The 9,385-nt window shown below is 48.1% G+C and overlaps 2 long non-coding RNA genes across 2 annotated transcripts; both read right to left on the minus strand.

Moving 5' to 3' along the window:
* Window positions 1-1,950: 1,950 nt before the first annotated feature.
* LOC127327195 (uncharacterized) lies at window positions 1,951-5,107 on the minus strand. The gene is made up of 5 exons (XR_007868459.2): window positions 4,568-5,107; window positions 4,240-4,477; window positions 4,056-4,155; window positions 3,489-3,574; window positions 1,951-2,199 (listed from the first exon to the last, which is right to left on the minus strand). It is a non-coding gene; the product is annotated as an uncharacterized lncRNA (long non-coding RNA).
* Window positions 5,108-5,928: 821 nt separating this feature from the next.
* On the minus strand, window positions 5,929-8,992 carry LOC127327194 (uncharacterized). The gene is made up of 5 exons (XR_007868458.2): window positions 8,548-8,992; window positions 8,220-8,457; window positions 8,036-8,135; window positions 7,469-7,554; window positions 5,929-6,177 (listed from the first exon to the last, which is right to left on the minus strand). It is a non-coding gene; the product is annotated as an uncharacterized lncRNA (long non-coding RNA).
* Between the last annotated feature and the right edge of the window lie 393 nt (window positions 8,993-9,385).

Here is a 9,385-nt window from a genome sequence, read left to right on the forward strand (position 1 = left end):
AGGGATTGACGGGTTGGCCGGCCGGAGGATGACGGGGAGTTGGTCACTTCCCTCTTCGCTTCGCATGAGATCAGAGAAAGGGGAACCAAAAGCAGTTCGGAGGAGAAGAACCTGCGAGGCTGCGCCTCAGGTGTGTTCCGCAGTGTGGACGGCGCCGTCATGACGCCGTGAGGACAAACAAACGAGTAGCTCCCAGATCCGATCTCACAATTTGCTGATGAGTAATAATCGGGAGTACAACTTATGAGGGGTTTTTTTGCGGGAGGTTAGAAAATTATGGCGCAATACAGAACCAAATTTTGGTGGGAAGTTACAAAAAAAATCGAAGGTTAGCGGGAAGTAAAAAAATTACCTCCACAAAGTAGAGTACGCTTAATTATTTGTTTGGACATTAATTATTTTAAGTCATTGCTTATAATAATAAAATAAGTTGGAAAAATATGGAATATATCTGCTTCTAAAAATATTATTACTCCCTCCAATCCAAATTAATTGACTCCACTAAGTTATACCATCATACAACAAAAACCAAATGCGACCACATATATCCGACATTTTCCATCTAGCAAACCCTAGCTAACTAATATAGCTAGCTAATCGAAACGGAACGATCGTTGATTCATGTTTATAGTTAAGATAGGGTCACGGGACTGGAGTCTGCTTTCTTCTCAACGACTGGTTCGGCGATCCAATATAACCCAATGCAAGAAAAACTCGACGCTTACGCTAAAGTACAACCTCATGAAAGGCATACTCGAATCTCACATGGGAATATAAACATTAAGAATGTAGATCATCTCCATCGCAGGACTTGGGTTTCTCATCCGAGATAAATCCTAGCACTGCAGCTGACATGGGTATATCATATTGGATACTCAACATGCAGAACCCTAGTGTGGATTCAAGAAGAAGCGTACAAGGCCCACAAAAGCCCAATAGATTTCCAAGAATAGGAACTATACGAAAATAGGCAAGTATATGACATATCGGGTAAACCGACATAGATCATTGTAACCGACCCGGATGTGGACTCTGAGACCTAGCCCACTATATAAGTAAGGGCTATGAAGAGCCAAGGGGATGGTATCAAAATCCTTGTAATCTCACGCATCATTGCAAACCCTAGTTTTAATACAATCTCGATGACTTTAGCCTCTGATACGTCCAATTTGCATCACTATTTTATATCATAATTTGCTGTTATTCATTGATATATTTCATATTTGGGGATAATACTTATGTTATTTCATCTATTTTGCATGTTTCATGATTATTGGAGGATCGCGCACCGGAGTCAGGATTCCGCTGGAAAAAGCGCCGTCAGAATGCAATATTTCGGAAGATCAGCAGTTGACGGAAATTATATGAAAAATCCTATTTTTCCAGAAGATGAAGGGAGCCAGAAGGGGGAGCCGAGGGGACCCGAGGTGGGCCCACCTCATAGGCCGGCGCGGCCCAAGGCCTGGCCGCGCCGCCCTGTGAGGAGGGGGCCCACAGCCCCCTCTCGTCTCCTTTTCTTCGCGTATTTCTTCGTCCCGAAGACCTAAGCTCTGGGGGATACGTCGCGAAGAGTCACAGCCACCTCTGCGGGGCGGAGAACACCAGAGAGAAAAGAGCTCTCCGGCAGGCTGAGATCCGCCGGGGAAATTCCCTCCCGGAGGGGGAAATCGACGCCATCGTCACCGCCATCGAGTTGGACATCATCTCCATCACCATCATCATCATCTCCATCTCCATCACCGCCGTTTCCACCGCTGCACATCGTCACCGCTGTAACAATTTGGGTTTGATCTTGATTGTTTGATAGGGGAAATGTGACGCCCCGGAACCGGTACCATGAGGATTCCAGCGATCCTGCCGAAATCCGCACGATATCGATTCTGAGACGCCCTCCGACACGACGTGCGCGACGAATCACACACGTGATGCCAGAGGAATTAACACGAGCGGTAACATTACAACAGGATTACAATAGAGCCCACAAGAAACATATATTACAACAACGACTCTAATGAGTCAAGATACAAATATACAATACAAAGATCCAAATCATACAGAAGATCGAATACGTCCGAGTAAGGACAAGATACAAATTGGACTAAGAGTCCTGAAGATAACCAGCGGCGTCCATAACCCTGCCCAGGCCAAGCCGGAAGGGTAACCTTGCTAACGTCGTCTTCTTCGAACGTATCTTCATACCTGCCCGGTTATATCCCGTAGAAGCAGCAATAAGTGCGGGTTCGTACTTAACAAGACTTCAAGACGTATAAGTATTCGTCAACCAGTCATCCTTTGTACTTGAGGCACGCAGGGGACTTAGAGGACGCAAGAGGAACGTCATAGGCAATATGGTGGGGTTAAGCGGCAGCGCGCAAGCACTAAAAACCTATAGAGACACTCTACAACATTCGTCTAATCAGAGGAGATGAGAGAGCGCATAAGCTAACAGTTCTATACTCTGCAAACATAACACAGCCGACGTGTTCCCCCTTCGCAAAGAGGTACTAGCAAAGGCACTCACACGGTTGTCAAGTTTTAACCATTTATTATTTAAGTTGTTCTATCTTACTATGCAGGTTATTAGTATTGAAACAACATGTGTAAGTTGTCTATGGTCGAGTCATACAGCTCCAAGTCGTCCATAACCGCGGACACGGCTTATCGATAAGATTGTAACCCTGCAGGGGTGCCCAAATGTGCCCACACGCACGATCAACCCACTTGCGACAGGTGGATATAACGACTCGCACTCTCCTTCACGACAACAATGTCCAGGAAGCCACCTAACAAAGTTAACCCGTTTCGGAGCCCGATCGAAACTCCGACGCGGACTCAGCTATTGCGACTGCGTGCTAGGTGGACAGTGCCCAGCGGGATGACCACTTCGCAGTGGCACCGCAACCTACGAACGTGCAAGAGACAACGGGGTACAAGGCCCCAAAAGTAATATCATATCATCTGACCACAAAGAAACATGCTTGCACGCCCGGGAGAAACAAACAAACATTCAAACTAATTGTGGCCACTGGACAAAGCTGTAGATTACAGCGGTGGTCGAGGGGAGACCGGTAAGCATACCCACGTGTGGTTAGAGCGCTCGGTCTCGGAGCAGAGATAACAAGAACTCGGGGTCCTAAGATATTTAGGAAACACAAGTGAGCCGTCACAAAACGAGCAGCTGACCCACCGATGCCTCTGCTAAACAATTATCAACAACTAAAGTAACCATGATTCTTCCCAACATATAACCCGATAAGATAACAACAACGGTAACAAGATAAAACAGCACTAGCATGCACTACGACTCGCAAGGGCAGACTCGATAACCAAACAATAGCCGTAGGAGGTGGTGGTGGCAATATGGGCTGCTTGAGGTAACAAGTGGAAAGGACACGTGACAAGAACGCAACTTAAGGATAGCATGAGGGAGAAGGCAAAATAAAATAGGTGAGCGACTCCTGAGACGGGAGTATAGGGGAAATGCTTGCCTGTTAAAGCTTGCCGAGGAACATCCGGAGAACTTGTCGTATCTCACCACACCACTTCGCGATCCTATCCAGGAAGAAGCAAAGCGCTACAACAAGCAACGGATGCACATCTTACTACTACGGCAAAAGAATCTGCATGATCATGATATGATATGCATGGCATGGCAAACATGATGCGGCGATGCAACTTATCCAAATTATTCGGAGTCGGAACCCCGGACAAACAAATTAGGTTGGAGTTGCATATCTACCGACAAAGTTAAGGGTTGGACAGCATAGCAAACATGGCAGGGGTGAGCTACATCAAAGTTAAATGGAACCGGGACAACATTTATATAGTATCCCACATATTCCATATGTTACATATTAGGTGATAATGCAAACTACCACGAAATTTTATGATGCATGGTGCAACAGCAAGCATGGATGGCATATTCATGTTCCTCATATTTTTCTGATCAATTTTCATATATAACACATTTTATTTGGAGTTATAGTTTAAAAGATATAAATAGACAGATTTTGCAAAAAGAAGAAAAAGACAGGGAAAAGGGATTGGGCTGCTACCTGCCGCATGGCGAGGTGGTGCTGGTGGGCCGAACCGGTGATGAGATGCAGCCTGGCACGCTGGATGGATCTGGGTCGAAGACCATCAACGGGGCCGGATCTGATCCAGAACAAAAAGAGGCTTAAATAGCCAGAGTGGTGATTTGAACCTAGGATCTGATGGGTCAAGGAGCAAGCAGCTTACCACCACGCTAATGATTCAGATCATGTTAAAACAAAGGCTCGTGGCAACTAGAGCCAGAAGAGGCGGAGCTGGAGCATCCATCATCCATGGCGGAAGGAGATCCGTTCGAAGATGGATCTGGCGATGGCGGACGACCCGGGAAGCGGGAGAGGGCGCATTCGACGCAGAAGAACATGGGGAACCTGCTGGTGGTAGTCTTGGCGCCGGGGAACCACCGGAGAGCCGCCGGAGACCATATCTGCGAAGCACGGCGACGGGTCAACGTCGGTAGGATGGATGAAAAAAGAGATGGAGATGGTGGAGTACTCTGAGAGGTGCTCCTGCTCACCAGGAACGTGGTAGAGAGGTCGGAGAGGGCGGGGGAGGATGCACGACGACAGATTTCTCGCCGGAGCATGACAACCGTGGCGGAGAAACGGCGGCCTTGTGCTCGATACCGAACATCTTGGGACGATTCCTTGAACGTAGATGAAGAGGACGACGAGGCGCATCCGCCAGTGGCATCAGCACAGCGAGGGGCGGCCTGGAACGGCAGCGAGGTGGAGGTTTCTGCGGTGGTACGACGTGGTTTTCCTCCCTTCGTTGCTTACAGAGAAGAGAGAAAAGAGAGGATAAAGAAGAGGGAGAAGAGGGTGGCGGCGGCCAGAGGGAGGGAGAAGGGAGGAGCGGCTAGGGTTTCTAGGAGAGGGATAAAGGGGAGGAGCAGGTGAGGTGGGGCGTCGGTGGTGGAGGTCCAGTACATCACGCGCCTTGCGTGCTCGTTCCCTGGGGAGAAGACGACAACAGGAAAAAGAAGAGCCAAGGGGTACGGGCCAGAGGGAAAAAATAACGAGGTGGGCTAAGGAGCTGGAGAGGTGGGCTGCTGAGAGCAGAGGTAGAGATGGGCCACAAGGAGAGAGGCCAGAGAGAGAGAGAGGCCACAACCCAAGGGGTTAGAGGTTTTGTTTAAATGAAAGAAGGGAGAAGGGTTTTATTAAAACCATATGAGATAAAAAAGAAAATAGTTTAGGATTTATAAAATAATTTTTATTTGTTAAAAACATGGATGTGATGATGCAGGATGCATGATGATGCACAAAAGAAAAAACAACAAACAAATCTAATAGGGGTGCTACCCGGGGCCGTTACAATCGATACCACTAACAAGGGATCGCGCCCCGAGATCCCACCTCAAGGTACGGGGGAGAGAGGTGAACTATCGGATCTTCAGGCGACGTGTCGATCTCCTCGACACCACTAACAAGAAGTCGTTGTTCCGATGTTGATGATGCGCTTCCGTCGGTATCCTCCGAAGATCGGACCTAATAGGTGAGAGGCAAAGATCGTCCAACCCACGTCGGAACCTAAGACTCAGAGACTCAGATAAGAGAGAAGACTCAAAACTCGCATAGGTAAGAGGAGAAAGAATAAAGATAAGAAGAAAAATAGAGCTAATCAGATCTATCCAACGAGTTTTAGAAAATAGCTTGACACTAGACACAACGTCCATTGGCAAGGTTATCCTACAGGCTGGACTAGTGGGGTATCGTCAACCTGAGCTCTGATACCAACTTGTGACGCCCCGGAACCGGTACCATGAGGATTCCAGCGATCCTGCCGAAATCCGCACGATATCGATTCTGAGACGCCCTCCGACACGACGTGCGCGACGAATCACACACGTGATGCCAGAGGAATTAACACGAGCGGTAACATTACAACAGGATTACAATAGAGCCCACAAGAAACATATATTACAACAACGACTCTAATGAGTCAAGATACAAATATACAATACAAAGATCCAAATCATACAGAAGATCGAATACGTCCGAGTAAGGACAAGATACAAATTGGACTAAGAGTCCTGAAGATAACCAGCGGCGTCCATAACCCTGCCCAGGCCAAGCCGGAAGGGTAACCTTGCTAACGTCGTCTTCTTCGAACGTATCTTCATACCTGCCCGGTTATATCCCGTAGAAGCAGCAATAAGTGCGGGTTCGTACTTAACAAGACTTCAAGACGTATAAGTATTCGTCAACCAGTCATCCTTTGTACTTGAGGCACGCAGGGGACTTAGAGGACGCAAGAGGAACGTCATAGGCAATATGGTGGGGTTAAGCGGCAGCGCGCAAGCACTAAAAACCTATAGAGACACTCTACAACATTCGTCTAATCAGAGGAGATGAGAGAGCGCATAAGCTAACAGTTCTATACTCTGCAAACATAACACAGCCGACGTGTTCCCCCTTCGCAAAGAGGTACTAGCAAAGGCACTCACACGGTTGTCAAGTTTTAACCATTTATTATTTAAGTTGTTCTATCTTACTATGCAGGTTATTAGTATTGAAACAACATGTGTAAGTTGTCTATGGTCGAGTCATACAGCTCCAAGTCGTCCATAACCGCGGACACGGCTTATCGATAAGATTGTAACCCTGCAGGGGTGCCCAAATGTGCCCACACGCACGATCAACCCACTTGCGACAGGTGGATATAACGACTCGCACTCTCCTTCACGACAACAATGTCCAGGAAGCCACCTAACAAAGTTAACCCGTTTCGGAGCCCGATCGAAACTCCGACGCGGACTCAGCTATTGCGACTGCGTGCTAGGTGGACAGTGCCCAGCGGGATGACCACTTCGCAGTGGCACCGCAACCTACGAACGTGCAAGAGACAACGGGGTACAAGGCCCCAAAAGTAATATCATATCATCTGACCACAAAGAAACATGCTTGCACGCCCGGGAGAAACAAACAAACATTCAAACTAATTGTGGCCACTGGACAAAGCTGTAGATTCTGGCAGTGGTCGAGGGGAGACCCGGTAAGCATACCCACGTGTGGTTAGAGCGCTCAGTCTCGGAACAGATAACAAGAACTCGGGGTCCTAAGATATTTAGGAAACACAAGTGAGCCGTCACAAAACGAGCAGCTGACCCACCGATGCCTCTGCTAAACAATTATCAACAACTAAAGTAACCATGATTCTTCCCAACATATAACCCGATAAGATAACAACAACGGTAACAAGATAAAACAGCACTAGCATGCACTACGACTCGCAAGGGCAGACTCGATAACCAAACAATAGCCGTAGGAGGTGGTGGTGGCAATATGGGCTGCTTGAGGTAACAAGTGGAAAGGACACGTGACAAGAACGCAACTTAAGGATAGCATGAGGGAGAAGGCAAAATAAAATAGGTGAGCGACTCCTGCAGGGACAGGAGTATAGGGGAAATGCTTGCCTGTTAAAGCTTGCCGAGGAACATCCGGAGAACTTGTCGTATCTCACCACACCACTTCGCGATCCTATCCAGGAAGAAGCAAAGCGCTACAACAAGCAACGGATGCACATCTTACTACTACGGCAAAAGAATCTGCATGATCATGATATGATATGCATGGCATGGCAAACATGATGCGGCGATGCAACTTATCCAAATTATTCGGAGTCGGAACCCCGGACAAACAAATTAGGTTGGAGTTGCATATCTACCGACAAAGTTAAGGGTTGGACAGCATAGCAAACATGGCAGGGGTGAGCTACATCAAAGTTAAATGGAACCGGGACAACATTTATATAGTATCCCACATATTCCATATGTTACATATTAGGTGATAATGCAAACTACCACGAAATTTTATGATGCATGGTGCAACAGCAAGCATGGATGGCATATTCATGTTCCTCATATTTTTCTGATCAATTTTCATATATAACACATTTTATTTGGAGTTATAGTTTAAAAGATATAAATAGACAGATTTTGCAAAAAGAAGAAAAAGACAGGGAAAAGGGATTGGGCTGCTACCTGCCGCATGGCGAGGTGGTGCTGGTGGGCCGAACCGGTGATGAGATGCAGCCTGGCACGCTGGATGGATCTGGGTCGAAGACCATCAACGGGGCCGGATCTGATCCAGAACAAAAAGAGGCTTAAATAGCCAGAGTGGTGATTTGAACCTAGGATCTGATGGGTCAAGGAGCAAGCAGCTTACCACCACGCTAATGATTCAGATCATGTTAAAACAAAGGCTCGTGGCAACTAGAGCCAGAAGAGGCGGAGCTGGAGCATCCATCATCCATGGCGGAAGGAGATCCGTTCGAAGATGGATCTGGCGATGGCGGACGACCCGGGAAGCGGGAGAGGGCGCATTCGACGCAGAAGAACATGGGGAACCTGCTGGTGGTAGTCTTGGCGCCGGGGAACCACCGGAGAGCCGCCGGAGACCATATCTGCGAAGCACGGCGACGGGTCAACGTCGGTAGGATGGATGAAAAAAGAGATGGAGATGGTGGAGTACTCTGAGAGGTGCTCCTGCTCACCAGGAACGTGGTAGAGAGGTCGGAGAGGGCGGGGGAGGATGCACGACGACAGATTTCTCGCCGGAGCATGACAACCGTGGCGGAGAAACGGCGGCCTTGTGCTCGATACCGAACATCTTGGGACGATTCCTTGAACGTAGATGAAGAGGACGACGAGGCGCATCCGCCAGTGGCATCAGCACAGCGAGGGGCGGCCTGGAACGGCAGCGAGGTGGAGGTTTCTGCGGTGGTACGACGTGGTTTTCCTCCCTTCGTTGCTTACAGAGAAGAGAGAAAAGAGAGGATAAAGAAGAGGGAGAAGAGGGTGGCGGCGGCCAGAGGGAGGGAGAAGGGAGGAGCGGCTAGGGTTTCTAGGAGAGGGATAAAGGGGAGGAGCAGGTGAGGTGGGGCGTCGGTGGTGGAGGTCCAGTACATCACGCGCCTTGCGTGCTCGTTCCCTGGGGAGAAGACGACAACAGGAAAAAGAAGAGCCAAGGGGTACGGGCCAGAGGGAAAAAATAACGAGGTGGGCTAAGGAGCTGGAGAGGTGGGCTGCTGAGAGCAGAGGTAGAGATGGGCCACAAGGAGAGAGGCCAGAGAGAGAGAGAGGCCACAACCCAAGGGGTTAGAGGTTTTGTTTAAATGAAAGAAGGGAGAAGGGTTTTATTAAAACCATATGAGATAAAAAAGAAAATAGTTTAGGATTTATAAAATAATTTTTATTTGTTAAAAACATGGATGTGATGATGCAGGATGCATGATGATGCACAAAAGAAAAAACAACAAACAAATCTAATAGGGGTGCTACCCGGGGCCGTTACAGGAAACTCTCCCGGTGTTGATCTCTACTTGTTATTGA

This window comes from Lolium perenne, chromosome 1 (assembly GCF_019359855.2).
Source record: "Lolium perenne isolate Kyuss_39 chromosome 1, Kyuss_2.0, whole genome shotgun sequence".
Classification (NCBI taxonomy): domain Eukaryota; kingdom Viridiplantae; phylum Streptophyta; class Magnoliopsida; order Poales; family Poaceae; genus Lolium; species Lolium perenne.